Below are 14,798 nucleotides of genomic sequence, written 5' to 3' on the forward strand. Positions count from 1 at the left end.
ACACATTTACATACTAAATAATATATAAATGAATAAAAACTTCTTATTTGTCAGCAATTGTATATAGAGAGGAAAATTGAGTGTATGGAATGTTATGCACCCCACCTTCACCACACCAGACAGATAGTATGAGTTTCTGTCTATGAGTAATACAGTAGGGCACCTCTCAACATGGACAGAATTGTTTGAAACGTAATTGGTTTCCAGTAATTGTCAAGATGCCCAAACTTTCAAATGTTTTACATAAAGAAATAAATCAGAGCCCAACAGATTCAAGGTATCTCTGTAATAATGTTATTATCATTTTCATTCTATTTTGCTTCATTGAATCAAGGAGTTGCAAAAGACTGCTAGGAATTGCTCATTATTCATAACTGACTGTCTATTTCCCACAAGCATATAAAATGTGTTCATGAATACCACACATCTCAGGTACCCCCTCCTCCCTATACTATCCCCCCAACATATAAAAATGTTTGATGTTGTTAGTTTAATGATCAAAATATTCTGTTTAGTTAACATCTGAAGACATCCATGAAAACATGCATGAGAAAATTGTATGTGTTACAGTGGAAAATGTTTTGAAAACAATTGATGTAGCTAGTCTAGGGCAGTGGTTTTCAGAGTGTTTTCTAGTGTTTCCTGGGGGTCCTTAAGATCCTTTCAGAGGATCCTAGAGGTAAAAATAATTTGGATAATAATATATACAAAGACTCTAGCTGCCTTGTTTCTCCCCCACCCCCTTTCACTTTAGTACAGTGGAGATTTCCGGAGGCCACATGATATGTGATGTAACAACAGATTGAATGTAGAAGCAGATTCTAGAATTTGGCTATATTAATTAGGCCAGGCATTAAATAAATTTGCAAAACATAAAATAATACTGCTCTTCTCACTAAGTTAACTTTGGTTTTAAAAATAGTTATTTATCAGGAAATATTTATGGGGTTATTAACGTTAACATCTATGGGGTTATTTTTAATGAATTAATTTTAATTGATGAATTAATTTTAATGAATTTAATGAATTAATAAATATTTTAAACAGTTCTCAGTTTTAGTTTGGTAAATATTGATAAATTAACATATATAAACAATACTTCTTTTGAGCCTTCTATAGGTTTTAAGAGTATAAAGGGGTCCCAAGACCAAGAACTTTGAGAACACTAGTTCTAGGGTAATGTAAAATAGTCTGGGACTATTTTGTGCACCAACCCTAAGCTAGATTTCTTCCCACATGCCAGCAGTCATCTGATAACTGTGGACACAACTTTCTCATGTGTCTGGAAACAGAACAAACCAGATTCAGGAATGCACCAGTCATTACAGCTAGCAGATGAATAGAAATAAAGCCAAGAGGAAGTTTTAGAAAGCAAACGTTTCCATTTCAGTTGAAGATTTTGCTCCAAGAGCTGATATATAGCTTGGTCTCTGTCCTACCATTTGACATGTTCTTCAGTAATCAAAAATATGTACTTTTCTACTAGAATTCCTTTGTAAATAGTAGTAGACTAGACAGTTTTTCTGGTGCTCTTCCTTTACCTAATGTGATAATCAGTTCTCTCTCTTTGGCTCATTCTTAGTGCTTCTACAGCAGCCGTGGAAGTTAAACTGAGTTATGACAGTTGTATGCCTGGGAAATAGCCCAGGACAAAACAGTCACTGAGTCAGATTTTATAGTTTGTAAAGGCAAGCACGCCTTTCCTAACCCTGATTGTATCTGTACATGATGTATGTATTGATTTTTAGATGTCTTATATTGACAATATTAGCTATTATATTATTTCCAAAGTCCATGCTTATTTCGTTGGACATGACCTCATTGAGCATTGTATTGAATAAATGCTTTATTTTATTTATTGGCAGAATCATTTATTATTTTAAAGCTAGATTATTATTTTAATAAAACTGACACTTAAACAGCGCTCCCTATTACATTAAGGAAATAGCTTACAGTCATACAGGCAGCAAATATGTTTTGCAATACCACATTTGCCTCCAAATGGTTAGGTTAGGAAATCAATGTTAAATGGTTTTATAATCGTGCATATTTGAATTTTTATTTATTTATTTATGGAATTATATGCCTATCAATGATCAGTTTAATACAACTATAACCTAGAAACTTGAAATACTTTTCACAGTGGTGTATCAGGGTCCTGTTTGGAAAACAGACACCACCCTAAGTATTTCAAACAAAGGGAATTTAATGCAGTGAACTGCATTAAAAGTATTATGAAACTGGAGGACCAAAAGAGGGAAGATGAGGATACCCTGAAATCAGTAACTGCAGAAACTCACTAACTCTCCTAAGGTTGGAGGAGCAAAGGCTTTATTGATGTTCCCAGGAGCCTAGTCTTATACCCCCATAGGCTGCCATAGAGCACTTCTGTATGAACTGCTGCAGTAGGAAGCCAGGACCCATATGCTCGCTGAGCCTACAGGAATAGCAGGAACTCACGGCGACCAGCAGTCGCCAACCCCACCACTGCCAGAGCCAGGAACAAGAAAAGAATCACATTCTCCCTCCCCCTCCTATTTTCATATCAGTACCTTCCATCGAAAGAACCACGCAGGAAACCAGTGGTCAGTGGATTCTGGAAAATAACTTTCCCAGCTCCTTTAGATATAAAGCAGAATACACAAGTGCTAATGTGAGGTTGGGCATCAACAGGCAAGGAATTTGCTGCAACTCTGACTAGAACTGAGTTTCTCCTTTTGTTCTTCCCATTGTCCCTGATATCCATAGGGGTCCCTGAGATTCTAGGAAATATTACTTCATCCTTGTAAGTGGAGGATGTGAAATTCTGGGACTTTTACAGAGAGTTTTGGAATACAGACCCTCTCCTCCTTTGGATGGCATCAAGTGCAGGTGTCACACCTTTAACTGCCTCATCCATATTGTTACCCTGAGGAAAACTGGCTGAAGATGAAACTGATAGATGGAGGACAGCAAGACTTAGAGAATGGCAGAGGCCTCATTGAAGCACATTGAAAAGCTGTCTTTTCTCTGAACTTCTCAATTATGTGAGCTCATATATAGCCCCTATATTGTTTGTCAGTTTGAGTTAGCTTTTCGTGTAGTATTTGCAACAAGAAACAACCTGACACATGATTCAGTTCCTAGTGCTGGCAACGAACAATCCCATAGTCTAGCTACAAACTTTCATATTTCTGGCTCTCACACTTTCACAATCCTTCTAAACTGTTAGAAACATAAGGCAAGTGTGAAAAAAAACTTTTTTGCACAACTGATACATCTTTCAACCTTCCACAGAGTACATAGAAAAAAAAAAGATAATGACAAGGAGAAACTGCATGATAGTTTAAGGCTGATCAGTGGATATACAATTAACTTTATATCTATAAGAGAAGATATACCTTATATTTAAATGTCCATATAATAATTACCAAACAGAGAAAGAGAAAAAAAAAAACTCATATACTTAGACTGCAAAGAATATTTCAATAAATTTCTCAAAAGTTTATTGGACCATATTTTTCTGATAAACAATTTAGTTAAATTCGGTATTAATAACAAAGTATTAAATGGGAAAAATTCATTTCAAAGTTCCAAGTAAAGTCTCTAAATCTTGGACCAACAATAAAATCAGTATTATAATTCGAGACAATCTTAAAACAAGGATAACAAGAACACAATGTATTAGCATTTTTTGACCATGGGCAAAACTAACCTCAGAGAAAATTTCATAAACTTAAAATGTTTTATTACTAAAAATAAAGAACAAATCCAAGAATTTTTAAAAGGACACAAGAATAGAGAAATAAAATCCTAGATATAAAAATCAAAGTAGAATCAATAGTCCAAAAGTTTTGTTTGATTTAAAAATAAATGCACAATATAATAGATAAATTTGGACAAATTTTATTAAGAAAAGATGTAAAATATAAATAAGCATTATTATTAAGAATAAGAAAGAAAAACAGTCATATATAATGGAAGAAGTTAACATCACTTGAAAACACTATACTAATAAATTTGAAAATTCCAGTGACATGAGTAACTTGGAACATACTAATTTTTTGTACACACAGAAATTTTTCCTACACTTTGGACTAACTGTGCCTTCTACATAAAATCTTGCTATGGTCTGAATAACTGTGTCTCCCCAAAACTCATGTTGAAATCCTAAATTCATAAAGGTGATGATGTTAGTGGATGGGGCCTTTGGGAGGAGATTAGGTCGTGAGGGTGGAGCCCTCATGAATGGGATTAGTGTTCTATAAAAGAGACCCTGCAGAGCTCCCTAGCCCTTCCACCTGTGAGGCTGCAAGGAGAGGTCTGCAACCTGGTAGAGAGCTCTCACCCAATCATGCTGGCACCCTGATCTTGGACTTAACCTCCAGAACTGTGAGTAGTAAGTTTCAGTTGTTTATAAGCTAACCGGTCAGTGGTATTTTGGTATAGCAGCCCAGATGGACTAAGACAAACTTCTTCCCCTGGATCCTTGGTGGTTCTTTCTTGCCAATGATGTCTTCGCCTTAAATGTCACTTCCTCAGAGAAGTTTTTTTCTGACTACTCATAATTCTCCAACCGTCCCTCAGCCTGTCATTCTCTATCATATCACATTCTTAATTTCACCAAAGCATTTTTTGTTACATGATATTTGAAAAATTTATTTCTTGGTTTATTATCTGTTTTTGCTTCTGAGAATGTAAGTTCCTTGAGAATAGAGGCCTTGTATGTTTTTACTGACCAAAGCTCATAAAACAGAGGCACATAGCTGGTATCAATAAAAGGCTTAAATAAATAAAATAATTTTTTAGGAAAGTAAAAAGTGATAAGAATCACAAAACATATATCCAATAATCATGGAATTACTTCAAAAAATAGTTCCAAGCCATGACAGTTTTAATGTTGAGCTCTTTAAACTTTCAATAAATGGAAACTCTCCATGTTATATAAAATGTTTGATAGCCCAGAAAATGATGCCCACTTATTCAGTTATACATTTAGAAAACCTAAAAGAATAACTTGTAAAATTCTTAGAACTAGAAAAAACTTAAGTCAAATATTTAGATATAAAATAGATTATAAAAATTAATATTTTATTAAAATAGTAAAATAAGTATTATTTATTTTATTAATATTATTTAAAATTTCAAATTAGTAAGGATTTACTTTGAATTTAAAATTTCAAATCAAAATCTGAAAGGATATTGTTGGAGATGGACAAGTTAGTCTTAAATTTACCCAAATGTGCAGGAAATAATTGACAGCTGCTAGTAAACAAGTGTACAGTGTTTGATGAAGGAAGAATAAGATCTTAACAAGAAAGGCTGTGTGTTTTCAACAAACAGTTTTGGGGAAAAATTGCATACTTGGAGGAAAACATATCTACTCTCCATCTCTTAGACTGTAAAGCAAAGATTGCAAGCTGGCCACCCTTGTACCATAATTGGGCCACAAATGTATACTGTCTGTTGCATTGTATTTTAAAAATCAGAAAATTTTACATCAAAATATAAAAGTTAAAAAAAAAACAGCTTGAGAAGAAAAAGTAAATTGGAAGATAGAGCAGTGCTGGACCCACATTCCCAGATGGCAGCAATTGGCAGGAGCAGAGGAGTGGTGGCCCTCCTGGTGCTCAGCAATTTGGCACAGTTCTTCCTGCCTCCCATTTTATGCCAGCTTGCCTCACGCATTTAGACGAGTGGCTCCAGTCCTGTAGCCATTTGAGATTAAAAACTCTGGATGGATCAAGAGTTAGATATAAAAGATAAAGCCATGAAATAAATTAGAAGAAAACACAGGTGGATATTTAACTGGTTCTTGTGAGTTGGCCTAACTCGGGTTATTTTTGTTAAAGAATGGTAGCCTCCAAGGGTTAGAGGTAAGTGAAGGTTAACTATTTCCTCACAACCTCTCTATCAGATTATAGAGAAAGCAATTCTCAGACCAAATTCTTCCCCACAAGCAGCCATGTATCCAATTTTTATTAGAAAGTAGGCAAAACATCTCAGGGATCAAGTCTTGGTGTCATCCCTAAGCAAACAGGATATAGGTCTCCCTAAATTCTTACATACATTTAAGAAAGGGTAGGAAGTGTCTCTGAAATTTTTTATCCAACATACATATCTCAAATGCCATTAGTTTCACCAATAAGAACTCATCTCCCCAACAAAAATCCTTTTCTACCATTTGTATATTGATTAGCAAAAGTTCTGTTGGTGATGAGAGACAAGCTAGCTGAAGCATTGGGGTTCTTTGGAGTGTGGCCTTTCTGACTGAGTGCTAGCTGATCACCATTTGGATGGGACATTCTAATTAGGGCAAATAGCTACACATAACAAGTAGCTTAAGCCAAGTAGCAAATACATTGTAGCACACTGTCTCTGCTCAAGTTCTTTAAAGTGAACTATAGATACTACAACACTGGCATTTTGCAGAAAAGCACTTTCCAAGCATAAAAGAAATGGAAGAAATTACAGTGGAAAAGGAAGGTATTTGATACCATAAAAATGACAAGTTTCTGTACATCAAAAATACCATAAATTAAGAGTGGAATGAAAACTGTTGGAAATATTAGAGCAGTTATTTCCTAAGTGAAATATGTATTGTGTTTATTATACATACATAAATGTACACATTTATATGTATTACATATATATGTGTGTGTTTCTAGCTTCCTCTTTGTCTTTTTATATGAATCTCATTATGCAAGATATGGTTACATGGATTTTCACTAAATGCTTGCTTTGGACTAAGCTGTTTCTTTCACTCGAGCATTCTCATCTGGCTTCTATGCTATGTTGCCCCTGCTGATTCTCTTGAGTGTTACTCTGCTGGCCACAGACCATCTATTGGTCACCATTGAGGAAACCCCATCCTGATCTTAAGCAAAGAAGAAATTCCTGCAGTCCAAATAACTGGGTTTTATTGTTTTGTTGTTGGCGAGGGCAGGTTTTTTGGGGGGGGGTTGTTTTGTTTTTTGTTTTCTTACCATACACCAATTACACACCACTCACTCAGAGGTACCTTCCATGAAACGGAAGGACTCCACAACCACTGTCACGGATACAGGAAGCTCCAGAAAGTAGCTTATCTTTCTTCATTGTTGCTATTGCACCTCGCACAGCACACAGAGATTCCCAGAAGCCCCCACAGGCAGGAGTAGTTCTAAGATAACATCTTGGTGTCAGCATGATGCCTGCAGCTCCAGAGAGTGAAGAAAGACCCTTCCTCTTCCAGACAGAGGCCTATCTCATTTCCTCCTCTAGCATTAACCACTTCCTAGAATGACTGATCTTGAGAAAATCCTTTTCTTGCTAAAAAAATCATGGTCTTGCACCAAAATTCAACTTGTAATCACAGTGCTGTTCTACATTGGTACATTTCTCAAAACCTGTGTTATTCAGTCATGCACTGGACATCTGTTGTTTAAGGCTGCCAAAAATCCACTTCCCCTTCTTTTGAAATGGTACCCTGAACTTACATTGGGAAAACTATTCCTTCACTATTGGATGCAACCACGGAACTATCAATCAAGATGTCCCTATTTCCCCTGGCCAAGGGATGGACATGCGATCCAAGCTATACCAATCAGATCCTTTCCTCTCCTTGGAATTTGAAGCTCATGTGGAATGTGGGAAAAGGTAGAAAAAGCAGTTGGAGTGCATCAACTCCATCTGGCTGTGACTGTCCATTCCTTTTCATTTTCCCCATAGAAACCTTGGCTTTTGACTTTTCCAAAACTGACTCTGAGGTTGTGTAAAGATGTCCCATGTTCTTCAATCCTCCAATATATTCCTCTGTGCTTGTTAGGCTGGGTTGATTTTTGTTTCTTGCACCTAAAAGTCTAAGTGATACAAGTTCTACTCATGATAACATTTTTATGTAAGTGTGCTTTTTCTCTAAATTTCCTGTTACTCAGTTGCATCTATCTACCAGGATAGAATCCTACATTGATCTTACCAACACCATTCACTGGTCTGGTCTACTTTCTCTTGAGATGCTGGATCTATCCGAGGATGAGGCTAAGATCAGATCATGCCTAGAATGTGGTTATTGAGGTGAAATAGCTGTCATGACTCATTTCCAAATGATAATAGATTTTTTGCTTTTTCATTGCCTCAAATCAAATGCACTCTTTGAGTCCCTGAAGGAAAGAGAATAAAATGAATGAAAGTAATGACCAGTGATGTGGAGGGTCTCCTTTCCCCTGTCCTTGCCACCTGGCAGGAAGGAATAGGCCAATGCAGGTATAATCAGGGCTGAGTTTTATGAGTTCTGGGTGAAAAATTGAGTTTATCTTTGGGAAAGACACTCCCTTGTTTTGTGTTAGGCTTCTTAAAAATGTCTCTTTAAGTATTTCTTTAATCTCTTTAACCATAGGTCTAAAGCAGAAACCTGCCTGTGAGACAATAGAAAAAAATTATATATATATATATATGTGTGTGTGTGTGTGTGTGTGTGTGTGTATATATATATATATATATATATATATATATATATATATATATATATATATATATATATATATATATATATACACACACACATGTGTATATCTGCCCCGGGTTCCTGGCACAAATCTCCTAAAATTCTTAGAACTTCCTAAGTGATAAAAGAACTAGGAGTGTCCTTTTGTCTAATATTTGGTGTTTGATCCTATTCCTGACACAGAGTTCCTAAATCCCTTGGAATTTCCTGGGTGATAGCGGTGTCTTTTATTCTAATGCAGTGACTCTTGGTGGGCTTCTCAATGTGGGCTGGTCACTGGAAAGACCAAGACATGATTAGAAGTTTAGAATTTTCAGCCCCACCTTCTATCTTCCAGGAAGGGGAGAAGGGCTGGAATTGAGTTGATGATAATCGTGTCTACATGATGAAGCCTCCATAAAAATCCCAAAGGTACCAGGTTCAAGGAGCTTCTGGGATGCTAAACAAAGTGGAGGTGCTGGGAGAGTGGTGTGCCCAGAGAGGGCTTGGAAACCCCACAATCCTTCCCACATACCTTTCCTTATGCATCTCTTCCATCTGGCTGTTCATCTGTATTCTTTGTCATATTCTTTTATAATAACTTGGTAAACAGTAAGAAAACTGTTTTCCTGAATTCTGTGAACAGCTGTAGAAAATTAATTGAACCTGAGGAGGTGGTTATGGGAACTCCGATTTACAGCTGATCAGTCAGAAGTACAGGTAACAACCTGTACCCTAGACTTGCTATTGGCCTCTGAGGATGGGGGCAGCCTTGTGAGACTGAGCCCTTAACCTGTGGTGTAAGATGCTATCTCCTAGTAGATAGTGTCAGAATTGAGTTAAATTGTAGGACACCCAGCTGGTGTCACAGAATTGCTTGGTGTGCAGAAACCCCCCCATAGCTGATGTCAGAAGTATGCTGAGTCTGATAGTAATGTGAGAGTAAAGGAGAAAAACAGGGGTAATATAGGTTTTCTTTATATTACCCATTATTCTTGGAAAAGCCATATTCATATTTATATATCGCATGTTTTACTCTTCCATATGATTTTTAGGATTATTTCTAAATTCCATAAAAAACGTGTTGGGGTTGTTTGTATTATACTGGATCAATAGCATAGGGTTACCCAATAAAATCCAAGATGCCAAATTAAATTTGAACTTCAGATAATCAACAAATATATATATTTGTATAATTATTATATATATACGATAATTGTTTTGGTGCGAGTGCATCCCATACAATATTTGGGATAATATTACATACAATAATATAATAATAATACAATAATAATACAATAATATCCCATACTTATACAAAACAGTTTTTTAAATTATTTATTTGAAATTGAAGTTTAATTATTTTCTATTTTAATTTGATAACTCTGGCAACCTAATTTGGGAAGAAATGATATCTTTAAATATTGTCATTCTTTTCACAAACACTCTATCCTCTCCATCTATTTAGTGTTTATATCACTAAATCATTAGGGTTGTATATCTGGCTTATTGTGTTAGATTTATTCCTAAGTGACTTAAAATTTTTTAAGTTATTGTAAATGAGAAAATTTGTTATTGCAGAGGAATCCTATTGATTTTTGTATAGTGATCTCATATTTAGCACCCTTGTTGAACTCTATTAATTAATTTGTCTATAAAGTATCCTGAATTTTTGTATTTACAATAACATCACTTAAAAAGAATGAGCTTTATTTCTTGCTTTCTAATCCATATCCTTTTATTTCTTTTATTATTTTACTGCATAGATAGGATCTCCAATACAAAGCTGAGTAGAAGTGGTAATAGCAGGTATTTTTATCTTGTTCCTAATTTTTAAAAATCTATAATTTTATCAAACTATTATGTTTATTGAAGACTTTTAATAGATAATTCTTATCAGGTTAAAATGTTTCTATTTCTACTTTGCTAAGAGTTAATTATTATTATCATGAATGGATATTTAAACTTATCAAAAATACATTCTGTACCTATAGAGATCATCATATGGTACTTCTCTCCTTTAATTCGTCAGTGTGGCAAATAGAGTAACAGATTTCCTCATATTCTCAACTTAGTCAAGGCACACACAGAAACAAACACACACAATATTGGTGGATTCCATTTGTTAATAGTTTGTTTAGAGAGTTTTTATCCCATGTGACATTAGCTTATAATTTTTCTTTCTTGTAGTGTTTATATCTGATTTTGGAGTGAAGGCTTTCTTGGCTTTATAAAATGAAATCACTAGAGAGGAATTTCTGTTTTTACTGTCCTCTAAAATAGTTTGTATAATTTTAGGTTGATCTTTTCCTTGAAACAAAATTCTCAAACTTCAGCCTGCATCGTGTACAGATCCATCGGCTCACACCCAGGGTTGCTAATTTAGTGGGTATGAAGTGGAACTTGAGAATGTGCAGTTCTAACAAGTTCTCAGGTGATGCTGATGCTTATGTTCTGAGGGCTCGACTTTAAAAACCACTGCTTTAAGTATTTGGTAAAATTTATTTATAAAATCTCATGGGCCAAGTTGTTTGTTTCATTCTATTTTCTTAAGTAATGGGTGAGTTTGAAACTATCAATATTAATTCACTATCTTAATGACCTAATTCTAGTCTAGTTTCCTTTTGGGTAGATTTGGTAAGTTATAGTTCTCTAAGAAATTGTCCACATTTTCACTTATGTTGACAGAATTATTCAGGATATTCTCTCACAATGTTTTAAATCTTTAGTACAATGTGCTCTGTTTTTTAATTCTAATATTATTTGTTTGTGACTTCTCTCCAGTGGTGTGCTGGAGCTGGATTGTACCAGCTTCCCAGAGCCAACTCTGTGTATCTCTTCCCAACATGTGCACAGTGACATCATGTCTGTAGATTAAAATCAGAAATAGTGGGAATATTTCAACTATGGAAATCAGAAATCTTACAAATTAGCGCCTACCTCCACCCCAGAGAAAGCTGATTTACCAGCATAACTCCTTCCCTCTCTCTTTCTTTCTTTCTCTCTCCACTCCCTTCTCTCCCTTTTTCCCTCCTGTCCTCTCTCTCTTCCATCAAACTTGTTATATATTTTTCTATTTTATCATTTTTAGTTTTATCAAAAAATAATTTTTTGAATTATTTGATTCTCTGGTTTGTATCTTTGTTTCTTATATTAATAGATATTTGATCTTAGTTTTATTATTCTCCTTATCTATTTCTAGGACTTATCCTGTTATTATTTTTCTGTTCTTGGAAGGATGATGGGCTCATTAATTCTTAGTTTTTCTTGTTTTGTAATATATACATTTTTAGCCTATACATTTTCCTCTGAAAACTGTTTTGATTGCACAAGTTTTGCTATATGGGAGTCTAGTTGTAATTCATGACTTAATACTTAATAATAAGTACTGTCCGTTATTATTTCTTCTTTGACTCATGACTTATCTAGAATTGTGCTTGCTTAAATGTCCAGATATTTGTTACTATGATTTTGATTTGTTTGTTAATTTTTTAGGGTATACATTATTGGTTTTTCATTTTGTAGCAGAGTAGTTATGGAATGTGGTATATGTTATTCATTTTGGGGGCAGTTGTTGAGAATACTTTGTTGTCTGAAGCCTAATCAACCTTTGAAAATGTCTTATTAGAGCTTAAAAAGAATGTGCATTCCCTAATTGTTGTCTAAATTATTAATGTTGTTGCTCACTTCTTTAAAAAATGTTTTAACATTAACTATCAGTAACTATGCATTAACTGTCAGTTTCTGGGAGAAGGGTGTTAAAATTTTCCACTGTGCAACACTTTGTCACACTTCAATCTTCCTCTTTGCCTTTGAATCCCAGCCCCTATGATATATCTCGTTGAATACTCCATGGGCCAAGACCTAGCTTCAACTTCCCTCTCTACTATTGCTTTAGTTCTATGTTTATGGCTCCTGGAGTCTTCTTGTCTTCCTTTCAAGCTGAGAGTTGTGTTAAGCTATTTAAAAAATATTTCATTCGGAATTTTCTTTATGGTAAGAGGGAAGCCATCAATGCCAGCTCAGTTCGTTGTGTTTGTTCATGCTCTTCTTCTGCTTTCCAATTCTGCCTTGAATTTCTTTTAACTAAGATAAAAATTCCAACTTTTATCTTTATTAATTCCTTTCCTCTGTATTTTATTTTCATTTACTATATTCTTTTTTCTAATCTCTTGGATTGGACCCTTATTTTCTTGTCATTATTTTGTACTAATTTTGTGAAAGCACTCAAGAGTTTTGATTTCTCTATGAGGAATTTTTTAAGGAGAGGTATATGTCTTGAATATAATTTTCTTAGTTTCCATTTGTAGCATTGCTCTTTGTCTGTTCTTCTGTATCTGTTTTTTAATCTAGAGATATATGATGACAAGAGAGCTGTAAGGCAGAATTGAGAAAAAGGAAACACTGCCAAGAAATATCACATACATCTTTTTTTTTTAATTTTTATAAGGGCATCGTTGATTTACAATGTTGTATTAGTTTCAGGTGTACAGCAAAGTGAATCTGTTATACATATACATATATCCACTCTTTTTTAGCTTCTTTCCCCATATAGGCCATTACAAAGTATTGAGTAGGGTTCCCTGTGCTATACAGTAGGTCCTTATTAGTTATCTATTTTATATGTAGTAGTGTGTATGTGTCAATCCCAATCTTCCAATTTATCCCTCCCCCACCTTACCCCCTGGTAACCATAAGTTTATTTTCTACATCTGCAATTCTATTTCTGTTATGTAGATATGTTCATTTGTAACCTATTTTTAGATTCCACATACAAGCGATACCATATGATATTTGTCTTTCTCTGTCTGACTTACTTCACTCAGTATGAGAATCTCTAGGTCCATCCATTTGCTGCAAATGGCATTATTTTGTGTTTTTTTTATGGCTGAGTAATATTCCATTGCATATGTGTACCACATCTTCTTCCATTCCTCTGTTGATGGATATTTAGGTTGCTTCCATGTCCTGGCTATTGTAAATAATGCTGTAGTGAACGTTGGGATATATGTGTCTTTTCGAATTATGGTTTTCTCCAGATATATGCCAAGGAGTGGGATTGCTGGATCATATGGTAGTTCTAGTTTTAGTTTTTTAAGGAACCTCATACTGTTATCCATAGTGGCTGTACCAGTTTACATTCCCACCAACACTGTAGGAGGGTTCCCTTTTCTTCATACATTTATTTATTCTTAGCAGATTTCTTGATGATGGCCATTCTGACCAGTGTGAGGTGATACCTCATTGCAGTTTTGATTTACATTTCTCTAATAATTAGTGATGTTGAGCATCTTTTCATGTGCTTTTTAACCATCTGCATGTCTTCTTTGGAAAAATGTCTATTTAGATCTTCCATCCATTTTTTGATTGGGTTGTTTGTTTCTTTTGATATTGAGCTACATAAGCTGTTTGTACATTTGGAGATTGATCCCTTGTCAGTTGCTTTGTTTGCAAATGTAATATCACATACATCTTGGTGAAAATTAACAGTTTTCAGAGTTTCAAAGTAAATCTTTAAAAGCTAAGTCCTTCATGTGTCTATAAATTCTCAGAATTTTAAAAGGGGAAATTAGCTTTTATTTACGTTTTTAAAAGTTTATGAGCACATAATTATTTGTTTAAAAATACACTTTAAAATTTTTAACTAGAAGTTCCTCTTCTAGTCAAGATGAACTAATAGAGACCAGATTTTACCCACATCTATTGTCTTAAACAACTGCAAAAAGAAACACACAGGAAATGCAAGTTTTTGGACATTGGATAGCAAATAGCACAGGACTATGACCCCTGAGAGAAGGGAAATAAGCAGTGCAAGACTTACGTTTTCACCAGCTTATTGCCCAGAGACAGTTTTCATGCTGCAATACAGTTATAGGAACCTGAACAGCCTAAGAGTCTTGCTAAACTGAGGAGAAAAAAAGTAAGAGTTTGGGGGGCTGAGTTGGCTAGAATTTGCTCGTGAAATTTCTGAAGAGAAAAAACCTATGCAAAAAGAGTTCCAGAGGTTTTCAGAGGGATCTCTTGAGTCTTTAGCTGAGAAGTGACCTACACATAAATAAGAGAAAAACTATCTGAGGAACATAGAAAGAACCACCGTGAAGGAGTAGGCAGAATAATTCCTAGAAATCACTCAGGGTTGGGAATTGTTTATGTTCATATCAACAAACATGTAAAGACCATACAACACAGAGTTCATCAGAAAGAATTCTCAGTAGAGTATCACCTTAGTGGGACTACATTAGCCCTAGACTGAAGGCTGCTTTGTATACTGTTCAACAGTATCCTTCACTCTAAATACTATGAGGTAGCCAAACACATGGCACTCAACAATGGACAGAGGAGATTGGCAGAGGTT

This window comes from Balaenoptera physalus, assembly GCF_965194825.1.
Source record: "Balaenoptera physalus genome assembly, chromosome: 9".
NCBI classification, from domain to species: Eukaryota; Metazoa; Chordata; class Mammalia; order Artiodactyla; family Balaenopteridae; genus Balaenoptera; species Balaenoptera physalus.